The 11,865-nt window shown below is 37.7% G+C and overlaps 1 long non-coding RNA gene across 3 annotated transcripts in view; it reads right to left on the bottom strand.

Moving 5' to 3' along the window:
• Positions 1 to 11,865, bottom strand: part of LOC120853385 — a 64,458-nt gene that overhangs the window by 29,101 nt on the left and 23,492 nt on the right. Inside the window, exon 2 of one of the 3 annotated variants that reach the window (XR_005718772.1) lies at positions 721 to 786. The exons of the other annotated variants lie outside the window; for them this stretch is intronic. This is a non-coding gene — a long non-coding RNA (uncharacterized LOC120853385). The remainder of the gene's footprint in view (positions 1 to 720; positions 787 to 11,865) is intronic. 3 annotated transcript variants of the gene reach the window in all.

Below are 11,865 nucleotides of genomic sequence, written 5' to 3'. Positions count from 1 at the left end.
ACATAATAAATAATGGATAAATGTTAGATTTTCATCTGAAAGAATGCACAAACTATACTCCCTTTGGCAGTGTCTAGGTGTGAGGGTTTACTCTTCCTTTGCTTTTAGATGGCTCTCCCTGGTCCCCTCTTATCCACTCCAGTTTGTCTGGTCCATGAAAATTCCTGGCTGAGGCCTTTGCCCAGTTTTAGGTTTCATCTTGGCCTTTTCTTTTACACAATGATAAGATTATACATGAAAGTGAAAGTGAAGTCGCTCAGTCCTGTCTGACCCTCAGCGACCCCATGGACCGCAGCTTCCCAGGCTCCTCCGTCCATGGGATTTTCCAGGCAAGAGTACTGGAGTGGGGTGCCATTGCCTTCTCTTCTCCAATGCATGAAATTGAAAAGTCAAAGTGAAGTTGCTCAGTCGTCTCCGACTCTTACCGACCCCATGGACCGTAGCCCACCAGGCTCCTCCGTCCATGGGATTTTCCAGGCAAGAGTACTGGAGTGGGGTGCCATTGCCTTCTCCCCTGATTATATATAACACAGACCTAATTTAGAAATCCCTCAACATAGACCTAGAATTTTAAGAAAAACATTTACTTGATATATTAAGGAAACATAGCCATATTGCTGCAGTTATTATTGAACTTTCAGTTAATTTTTTTAAGAGCAATGTAGTCAAGCTTCCTTACCATTACTTTACAATCTACTGTATTTTGATTTAATTACATACTTGAAGATCTGATACACAATCTTTTCAGTGCTGAGAGCTTCTAAAGATCTTAATCCAATTCTCATTCTAAAACAAACAAACAAACAAAAAAAAAAAAGGTACAAGATAAACTTAGAGAAAGAAGGCAGAAGTTGGGCACTAAAGATGAATTTTGGATAGAGCATATTAAGGAAAATAAAAATTAGGGCCAAGATTAAAGATGTAAGGAGTAAGGCTTTCTTTAAGTGGTATGGAAGATGAAAGGAAATTGAAATATAAAAAAAAAATTGAAAACAATTTAGTTAGATTAAAATAGGGTCAATGTTAGAAAAGCTTCCAGAATCTCAACTACATTGTGTAACAGCGACACCTGCTGGTCACTATGTATTTCACTGTTCAAGCCTTCAAAATAATACTTGTTTCACTCTATCCCGTTTGCCCAGATTGTCACTAAACCATTCAAATTTCACAGCATGAGCACAATGAGAGATTCATATTTTAAAAAGACGATAAAAAAGTCAGTGGAGTGTATTTTCCCTCTGAATCTGGAAACAAAATCTGGGCTAGCAAGACAACTTTGATAATGCCACCTAATATAATTACATGAAGCCTGTTTTGTGTAATGTAATAATATCCTACTGAAAGTTAAAGTATACCAGTATACCGCACAACTCTAGCAAAATACTATAACAATTTTTGCTATTATAAAGTATATAATACTAGTATAGTTAATGACAATGATAAAAAAAGTATAAAACAAATATTTTGAAGACATTGAGTTACGATTTTGTCTTAGAAAATGAAGGTAAGCCATGATGACATAAAAATACTAAAAAATTATCTTATAGTATTATAAACCAGTAAAAGAAACTGGTTTATTTTCTCTCATTGCTATAAAATTCTCAAGAGAGATGTTAACTACAGCAGTGCTTAAAAGTCATCAGCATAAAGATTAATCAGCTGATTGTGACTGATAAATTCGGACTCCTATCCCTGAGAGAACTTTTACTTACTCAGTGGGAATATATTCTTTTTCTTAAATAATTCAGATTAATTAAGATACTATAAATATACTTTTGTCTAACAAAATATAATTTGCATTTTCTTTAGCACCCTCAAATTTCATGCTTTGAACACCAAGATTTAAAAAATATTTCAAAAACCACAAATTGCAATCAGGATCTTAATTTTCTTATAGCATAATTAACTGAGTAAGTTAGATATTATTCATAGGTAAAGTTACAATGTGGGCAAATATAAAAATGCTAGTTATAATTAAATAGCTAATCAATGAACATGTATCAAAGCTTGACGTTCAATACTAAGGATTGTAAGATGCAGAATTGTAAGACAATCAGTTTTCAAGGACTCCATATTCTAATCGGATAGACCACTTTATTTCACAAGAAATAATATTGTAAACAAAATTCAACATTCAGTTATGAGCTAAATTAAGCCACCTAAAAGTATCCACAAGAGTTTTGGGATTGTTAGTAGAATGCTCATGGTGGAAAAGCACTGAATAGATATATGAATCCTGGGCTGGGTCTAAGTAGATAGAAGTCTTAGTGAATGTAAGAGAACAATATGAGAAATGACAAGGGAGGAAAGCCTGGTAAGACTCTGTTTGTGGGCAGGGAGTAGGTCACCCTAAAGCAGAGAGCAGTGTAAGGGAAGAACTAAGAATATTTGGCTTGAAAGTGCAGGGCCAGTGTAGAAAGATTCAAGCTTTCAAGCTTGGCAGAAAGTTTAGATTTGATGAATCAGGACATAAGAAAGATGAGATTTGATAAATTCAAAGAGAGTGACTTGATAAATTCACTGTTTAGGAAAGATGAGTTTGGCAGCAACCTTCACTATAAGTGGTCTAAAATAGATTGGCTCCACTTGAGTTACTTTGCTAATAATATTTGGATTCAAACTTCAGCTACAGGGAAAGCAGTTCATATATAACTTCATACATTCTATATGATGATTAAATTATTTACTTGAAGTCTATGCCAATAACAAATGAGGAAGAAAGTTAAGCAATAAATTTGATTCATATTGATGACCATCCTAGTAAATGAGATCCCCAGGCTCATCCTCTTTTACCTCCTTCTCTTCATTTCTTGAATAAAAGGTAGATATTGCTTAAGATGAAAGAATAATTATCATTCTCCCTTTATTAGCTAATTATCTTTAAGAAAACATAGATTTCCCCTGAATTATATGACTAGGAAGTACATACTAATAATTATAGCGGAGAATATATGCTACTATTAATGAATGCCTATTATTTGTCAAGTATAAAATAAATGAATGCCTAATAAATAAAATTGGGAGTCAGTCATCTGATTGAATAAATGAATGCCTAATAAATAAAATTAATGAATGCCTATTATTTGTCAAGTATATTTTACTTCATTTTCACACAACCCTTGCAAAGAAGGACGTGTAATCTCCATTTTGGAAGCTGGGCCGTCTGAGACTCACAGGGTCTAGAACTTCCCTCAGATTGTATATTGGGAGGTGAAGTCAGGGGTGTCTGGATCCAAACCCTATACTCTTAGCATCCTTCTACCCAGTCTCTCTGGTGAGGACATTGTTTGAAACATGGAAATGACTCCTTTCTTGTTTCAGCCTTATAAAGCTACATCTCAAAGCTAAAAGCCAAACTACATCCAAATTATAGTATGCCAAAATGTTAGTGAACTGCTACTGCATGATCGTGGAAAGCACAAATATTAATAGTAAGGTCTGGCTGAGAATTTAAGTGTCAGACTTCCAATTCATAATTTTAAAATTTGAAGTACCCTAGGAGAAGGCAATGGCACCCCACTCCAGTACCCTTGCCTGGAAAGTCCCATGGACAGGGGAGCCTGGTGGGCTGCAGTCCATGGGGTCACTAAGAGTTGGACACGACTGAGCATCTTCACTTTCACTTTTCACTTTCATGCATTGGAGAAGGAAATGGCAACCCACTCCAGTGTTCTTGCCTGGAGAATCCCAGGGATGGGGGTGCCTGGTGAGCCGCCATCTATGGGGTCGCACAGAGTCGGACACGACTGAAGCGACTTAGCAGCAGCAGCAGCAGAGTCATAAGGAAACCTGACATTGAATAAGAACAAAATAATCTTCTGGTTTTACGTCTTTATTTCAGAGACTTCTTAGCTTTGGAAATATCATCCAGACGTATCTACTTCTGGACTGTTTTTCTCAAGTTCTTCTCCGGTAGCTCAGCTGGTAAAGAATCTGCCTCAATGCAGGAGACCTCGGTTCAATTCCTGGGTCGGGAAGATCCCCTGGAGAAGGGATAGGTTACCCACTCCAGTATTGTTGCGCTTCCCTGGTGGCTCAGCTGGTAAAGAATCAGCCTGCAATGTGGGAGACCTGGGTTCGATCCCTGGGTTGGAAAGATTCCCCTGGAAAAGGGAACAGCTACCCACTCCATTATTCTGGCCTGGAGAATTCCATGGACTATATACAGACACGATTGAGCAACTTTCAAACTCCTAATATTGAGGTTTTCTTGACCGCTCCTCTCACTTCGGCATGGTTTCTCACTCTTATTAATATATCCCCATCTGGAGAGCAAATAATCTCTGGTTTGTAGTTTTTAAATAAGAGAGAAAGAAGGTTGAGAGTTCTCAGCTATCTAAGTACACAGTTCTTTCCAACTTTGGTGATAATGTACAGTAGAGAAAGAAAATATGAATCCAGGTCAGTTGATTTTAATGGCAGAAGCTAAGGTGTGTGGTCACTTTCACTGACCCTAATTCACAAATACAAAATGCCATTTCAGTAGTCATCAGTCAACTTAAATTATGACATTTTTAACTCAGAGTTTTTAAGTTTGCAGCATAAGAAAATTGGAAGACTTGCACTTCTGGAAGAAGTGTATGTTAGGTACACTAGTACTGTCACTAGTGAAAAAAAAGCTTCAGTAAAATATTATTTTTATCATATGCTGCTGAAAATCTGAGGAAAATCTCTAAATGACTTATATATAGGCCAAAACAGAATCCTCAGGAGGAAGAGATGCCCTGAGGGCAAATGCAAAAATCACCACTGGGAATTCTGGCTAGTGGCAAGACAGAAAATAATCTAAAGGCGGCTCAGACAGTAAAAGCACCTGTTTGCAATGCAGGAGACCCAGGTTCAGTCCCTGGGTCAGGAAGATTCCCTGGAGAAGGAAATGGCAATCCACTCCAGTACTCTTGCCTGGAAAATTCCGTGGATGGAGGAAACTTGTAGGCTACAGTCCATGGGGTTGCAAAGAGGAGAACACGACTGAGCGACTTCACTTTCACTTTTCAGGGAAGGGCCTTGGACAGGACTAAAACAGTCTCAGATCCACTGTTCCGACCAAAGTGGATTATCTAAGTGCTTTAAAAAAAAAAAAAAGCAGTTTTAGGCTCACAGTAAGATGAAGGGGAAGGTAGAGAAATTTTCCATAGATCTCCTGCTGAGTACATAGATCTCCTTCTTCCATTATCAACATCCCCCACCAAACTGGTTACAACTGATGAAAATATATTAGCATATCATTATCACCCAAAGTCCACAGTTTACCTTAGGGTTCAATCTTGGTTTTGTACATTCTGTGGGTTTGGATAAAGTATAATAACACATATACTTCATTATTTATTGTACAGAAAATTTCCACTGCCCTAAAAGTTCTCTTATTTGCCTTTTCATCCCTTGCCTCCACTCTAACCCCTTGAAATGACTGATCTTTTTACTATCTCCATAGTTTTGTTCTTTTTAGAATGTCATTTAATTTCAACCATACAGAGTATGTTGCCTTTTCAGATTGACTGCTTTCACTTAGTAATATGCATTTAAATTTCCTCTAGGTCTATTCATGGCTTGATATATTGTTTCTGTTTAGCACTAAGTATTCCATTGTCTGGTTGTACCAGTTTATTTATACATTCACCTACCTAAGGACATCCTGGTTGCTTCCAAGTTCTGTCAATTATGAATGAAGCTGCTATACATAATCACGTGCTGGTTTCTGTATGGACCTAAGTTTTTAACTCCTTTAGGTAAATATCAATGAGCAAGACTGCTGCATTACATGTTTAGCTTTGTAAGAAGCTGCCAAACTATTTTGTAAAGTAACTGTACCATTTTGCATTCCCCCTAGCAATCAGTTAGACTCCTGTTATCCACACCCTCACAAGTATTTGGTGTCGTCAGTGTTCTGGTTCTGTGCCACTTTAATATGTGTACTATGGCATCTCATGTTTGTTTAATGTGCATTTCTCTGATGATATGTGATGTAAAGCCATCTTTTCACATGAATGTTTGCATCTGTATATCTTTTTGTTCAGGTGTCAAGGTCTTTGGCCTATGGTTTAATGTGGTCATTTGTTTCCTTATTGTTAAATTTTACAAAGATTTTGTATATTTTGCATAATAGGTATTCATCAGATATGTCTTTTGTAACTACTTTCTCCTAGTCAGTGGCTTGTTTTCTGATTCTCTTAACATTGTCTTTTGCAGAAGAGAAAATTTTAATTCAATGAAGTCCAGCTTAACACTTCTTTGATGGATCATGCCTTTGGGGTTGCATCTAAAAAGTCATCATCATACCCACGGTCATCTAGGTTTTCTCCTATGTTATCTTATAGGAATTCTATAGTTTTGTGCTTTACATTTAGGTCTATGATACATTTGGAGTTAATTTTGTGAAAGATGTCAAGTCTGAAATTTTTTGCATCTACGTTCTTGAGAGATACTGGTTTGTATTTTTTTCTTCTTGTAATGTCATTGTCTGGTTTTGGTATAACAGTAATTTTGGCTTTATAGAATGGATTAGGAAGTATTTCCTCCATTTGCATATTCTGAAAGAGATAGTAGAGAACTGGCATAATTTATTTCTTAGATGTTTGACAGATTTTACCAGTGAACCCATCTGGGCCTGTTGCTTCCAGTTTTGGAAAATTATTAATTTTTGAGTTTATTTAATAGATAACTGTCCAGATTGTCTATTTCTTCTTTCTCTGAGTTTTGGCAGACTATATCTTTCAATAAATTGGCTCATTTCATATAGGTTATAAAATGTATGGGCATAGAACTGTTCATGGTATTCCTTTATTATTCTTTTAATGTCCTTTGGGTAAGTAGTAATGTCTCTTTATTGGTTTCCACTACTAGAAATCTGTGTCTTCTCACCTTTTTTTTTCATCAATTAGCCTGGCTAAAGACTTACTGATTTTGTTGATTTTTGAAGAATCAGCTTTTGGTTTCATTTCTTGCTACTGTTGACTTCTTGTTTATAATTTCATTGATTTCTGTATAATTCTTACTTCTTCTATTTGCAGGCTATAAATTTAATTTGCTCTTCTTTTTCTATTTTCTTATGGTAAAAACTTAGATTTCTATTTTCCATCCTTCTTCTTATCTATGCATTCAATGCTATAAATTTCCTTCAAAGCACGGCTTTTGCTACATGTCCTACATTTTGATAAGCTATATTTTAATTTCATTTAGTTCAAAATGTTTTTAATTTCTCTTGAGATTTCTTCTCTGATGTGTTATTTAGAAGTGTATTGTTTGAATACCTATATATTTTGGAATCTTCCAGTCATCTTTCTATTATTATGACTTCTAATTTAAATCCATTGTGAACTGAGAGAAGATACTATATGATTCCTATTACTTTAAATTTGTTAAGGTGTGTTTTATAGCCCCAAATGTGGTCTGTTTCAATAAATGTTCCATGTGTGCTTGCAAAGAATGTATAATCTGCTATTGTGTGATGAAAAGGTCTATAGATGTCAATTATACCCAGTTGATTGATGGGTTATTGAATTCAACTATGTCCCTACTTATTTTTCTACCTACTGAATCTATTTCTGATAAAGGCACTTTTTCCCTCATGCATATTGACACTCTGTTGTTAGGAACATATATGTTAAGGATTGTTATTTCTTCTGCAAAGATTGACTTCTTTATCAACAAGCAACCAATAAAAAATGTCCTCTTTATGCATTTCCTCACTTTATATTTTGCTCTGCATGAAATTAATATAGCTAGTCTGGATCTCTTTTGACTGTGTTAGCATGATATATTTTTCCCAGCCATTTATCCATCTTATGAATCTTCAGTTCAGTTCATTCAGTCGCTCAGTCATGTCCGACTCTTTGAGATCCCATGAATCGCAGCACACCAGGCCTCCCTGTCCATCACCAACTCCCGGAGTTCACTCAAACTCACATCCATCGAGTCAGTGATGCCATCCAGCCATCTCATCCTCTGTCGTCCCCTTCTCCTCCTGCCCCCAATCCCTCCCAGCATCAGAGTCTTTTCCAATGAGGCAACTCTTCGCATGAGGTAGCCAAAGTACTGGAGTTTCAGCTTCAGCATCATTCCCTCCAAAGAAATCCCAGGGCTGATCTCCTTCAGAATGGACTGGTTGGACCCCTTGTAGTCCAAGGGACTCTCAAGAGTCTTCTCCAACACCACAGTTCAAAAGCATCAATTCTTCAGTGCTCAGCCTTCTGCACAGTCCAACTCTCACATCCATACATGACCACTGGAAAAACCATAGCCTTGAGTAGACAGACCTTTGTTGGCAAAGTAATGTCTCTGCTTTTGAATATGCTCTCTAGGTTGGTCATAACTTTCCTTCCAAGGAATAAGCGTCTTTTAATTTCATGGCTGCAATCACCATCTGCAGTGATTCTGGAGCCCCAAAAAATAAAGTCTGACACTGTTTCCACTATTTCTCCATCTATTTGCCACAAAGTGATGGGACCGGATGCCATGATCTTCGTTTTCTGAATGTTGAGCTTTAAGCCAACTTTTTCACTCTCCATTTTCAATTTCATCATCTTAGAAGAGTTGATTTTTCAGTCTGTTTTGTCTTTTCCTGTTGTAGGACAGAGTGCAGTCTTTTTTAAGTTCCTCAAATACAGAAATGAAAACAAGACTTTTTTTCTAATATTCATATAAAAAAAGAATAAAAATAACCAACAAACTCTTGAAGAAAAGGAATAAGACAAAGGTATTTGCCCTGATTAATAGCATGATCTATTATAAAACTATAATAATAAGAATGGTATTAGATCAATTGACTGGTAAAATAAAACAGATTGCTCAGAAATAGAACAAATAAATATTGAAATTTGATGTATAATAGAGATGGCCATGCAAAACACTGAAATTATGAACTTGTCAATAAATAATATTCAGCTAATAGTTATAAATATGAAAAAATAGTATAGGATCCTTATCACAAACAAATCAATTTGAGCTTGATTAAAGATCTAATCTCAAAGCTAACAGAATATAGGAAGGTATATTAAACACTTCAGAATACGTTTGGTGATTTTAAACAAGATGCAAAAGGTATTAATCATAAAAGATTGACAAAATGATCCATATTATAATTAAAATAAATGTCACCTGGGATTTCTTTGGAGGAAATGATGCTAAAGCTGAAACTCCAGTACTTTGGCCACCTCATGTGAAGAGTTGACTCATTGGAAAAGACTCTGATGCCGAAAGGGATTGGGGGCAGGAGGAGAAGCAGATAACAGAGGATGAGATGGCTGGATGGCATCACTGACTCGATGGACGTGAGTCTGAATGAACTCTGGGAGTTGGTGATGGACAGGGAGGCCTGGCGTGCTGCGATTCATGGTCGCAAAGAGTCAGACATGACTGACTGACTGAACTGAACTGAACTGAAAACATTTAAGGTAAGATAAAGGTAAAGATACCTCATAGAAATACTTGCAACACATATTAGTACTAAAAACTGTAAAATATTAGTTTAAAAACAATGCCAAAAGTCAATCTCATTAACAATAAGGAAAATGTAAGTAAATATCACAACGAGGCATAACTAGTTTTATAACAGTAGAAAATGTTAACTAGTATGATAAACCCATACTTTATCATCTCACATGCTAGCAAAGTAAAGCTCAAAATTCTCCAAGCCAGTGTTCAACAATATGTGAAGTGTGAACTTCTAGATGTTCAAGCTGGTTTTAGAAAAGGCAGAGGAAACAGAGATCAAATTACCAACATCTGTCAGATCACTGAAAAAGCAAGAGAATTCCAGAAAAACATCTATTTCTGATTTATTGACTATGCCAAAACCTTTGACTGTGTGGATCACAATAAACTGGAAAATTCTGAAAAAGATGGGAATGCAAGATCGAGTGACCTGCCTCTTGAGAAATCTGTATGCAGGTCAGGAAACAACAGTTAGAACTGGACATGGAACAACAGACTGGTTCCAAATCAGGAAAAGAGTATGTCAAGGCTATATAGTGTCACCCTGTTTATTTAACTTCTGTGAAGAGTACATCATGAGAAACACTGGGCTGGATGAAAGACAAGCTGGAATCAAGATTGCTGGGAGAAATATCAATAACCTCAGATATGCAGATGACACCACCCTTATGGCAGAAAGTGAAGAAGAACTAAAGAGCCTCTTGATGAAAGTGAAAGAGGAGAGTGAAAAAATTGGCTTAAAGCTCAACATTTAGAAAACAAAGATCATGACATCTGGTCCCATCACGTCATGTTAAATAGATGGGGAAACAGTGGAAACAGTGTCAGACTTTATTTTGGGGGTGCTCCAAAATCACTGCAGATGGAGACTGCAGCCATGAAATTAAAAGACACTTACTCCTTGGAAGAAAAGTTATGCCCAATCTAGACAGCATATGAAAAAGCAAAGTCTTTGCCAACAAAGGTTCGTCTAGTCACGGCAATGGTTTTTCTAGTAGTTGTGTATGGATGTGGGAGTTGGACTATAAAGAAAGCTGAATGCCAAAAATTTATGCTTTTGCACTGTGGTGTTGGAGAAGACTCTTGAGAGTCCCTTGCACTGCAGGAAGATCCAACCAGACCATCCTAAAGGAAATCAGTCCTGAGTGTTCATTGGAAGGACTGACGTTGAAGCTGAAACTCCAATACTTTGGCCACCTGATGTGACAAACTGACTCATTGGGAAAGACCTGATGCTGGGAAAGATTGAAGGCGAGAGGAGAAGGGGATGATTGAGGATGAGATGGTTGGATGGCATTACAGACTCAATGGACATGAGTTTGAGTAAACTCCAGGAGTGATGGTAATGGACAGGGAGGCCTGGTGTGCTACAGTCCATGGGGTTGCAAAGAGTTGGACATGACTGAGTGAATGAACTGAACTGAATGATAAAACCAAGTGTTGACAACCATGTGGTACAATTAAAGCACTATATGGCATGGATAGGAGCATAAATTGGAGAAGGAAATGGCAACCTACTCCAGTATTCTTGCCTAGAGAATTCCGTGGACAGAGGAGTCTGGTGGGCTGCTGTCCATGGGTTCGCACAGAGTTGGACCCGACTGAAGCAACTTAGCATGCATGCATGCATTGGAGAAGGAAATGGCAACCCACTCCAGTATTCTTGCCTGGAGAATCCCAGGGACAGAGGAGCCTGGTGAGCTGCCTTTATGGGGTCGCATAGAGCTGGACATGACTGAAGCGACTTAGCAACAGCAGTAGGAGCATAAATTTGGTAAAAATCACTCTAACAAATAATTTGAATTCATTTTATGAAGCCAGTTCAGTTCAGTTCAGTTCAGTTCAGTCGCTCAGTCGTTTTCAACTGTTTGCGACCCCATGGACTGGACCACACCACATCTCCCTGTCCATCACCAACTCCTTAAGTTTACTCAAACTCATGTCCATTGAGCCGGTGATGCCATCCAGCCATCTCATCCTCTGTCGTCCCCTTCTCCTCCTGCCCCGAATCCCTCCCAGCATCAGGGTCTTTTCCAATCAGTCAGTTCGTCACATCAGGTGGCCAAAGTATTGGAGTTTCAGCTTCAATATCAGTCATTCCAATGAATATTCAGGACTGATTTCCTTTAGGATGGACTGGTTGGGTCTCCTTTTAGTCCAAGGGACTCTCAAGAGTCTTCTCCAACACCACAGTTCAAAAGCATCTGTTCTTCGGCGCTCAGCTTTCTTTATAGTCCAACTCTCACATCCATACATGACTACTGGAAAAACCACTGCTTTGACTAGACGGACCTTTGTTGGCAAAGTAATGTTCCTGTTTTTTAATATACTGTCTAGGTTGTTCATAACTTTTCAAGTGTCTTTTAATTTCACAGCTGCAGTCACCATCTGCAGTGATTTTAGAGCCCCCCGCCCCCCCCCCGCCGCCGCCCC

Source organism: Oryx dammah, unplaced genomic scaffold (assembly GCF_014754425.2).
Source record: "Oryx dammah isolate SB20612 unplaced genomic scaffold, SCBI_Odam_1.1 HiC_scaffold_2, whole genome shotgun sequence".
NCBI lineage: Eukaryota > Metazoa > Chordata > Mammalia > Artiodactyla > Bovidae > Oryx > Oryx dammah.
The sequence above is the reverse complement of the archived record's forward strand: the minus strand, read 5'-3'. Positions and strand labels throughout refer to the sequence as shown.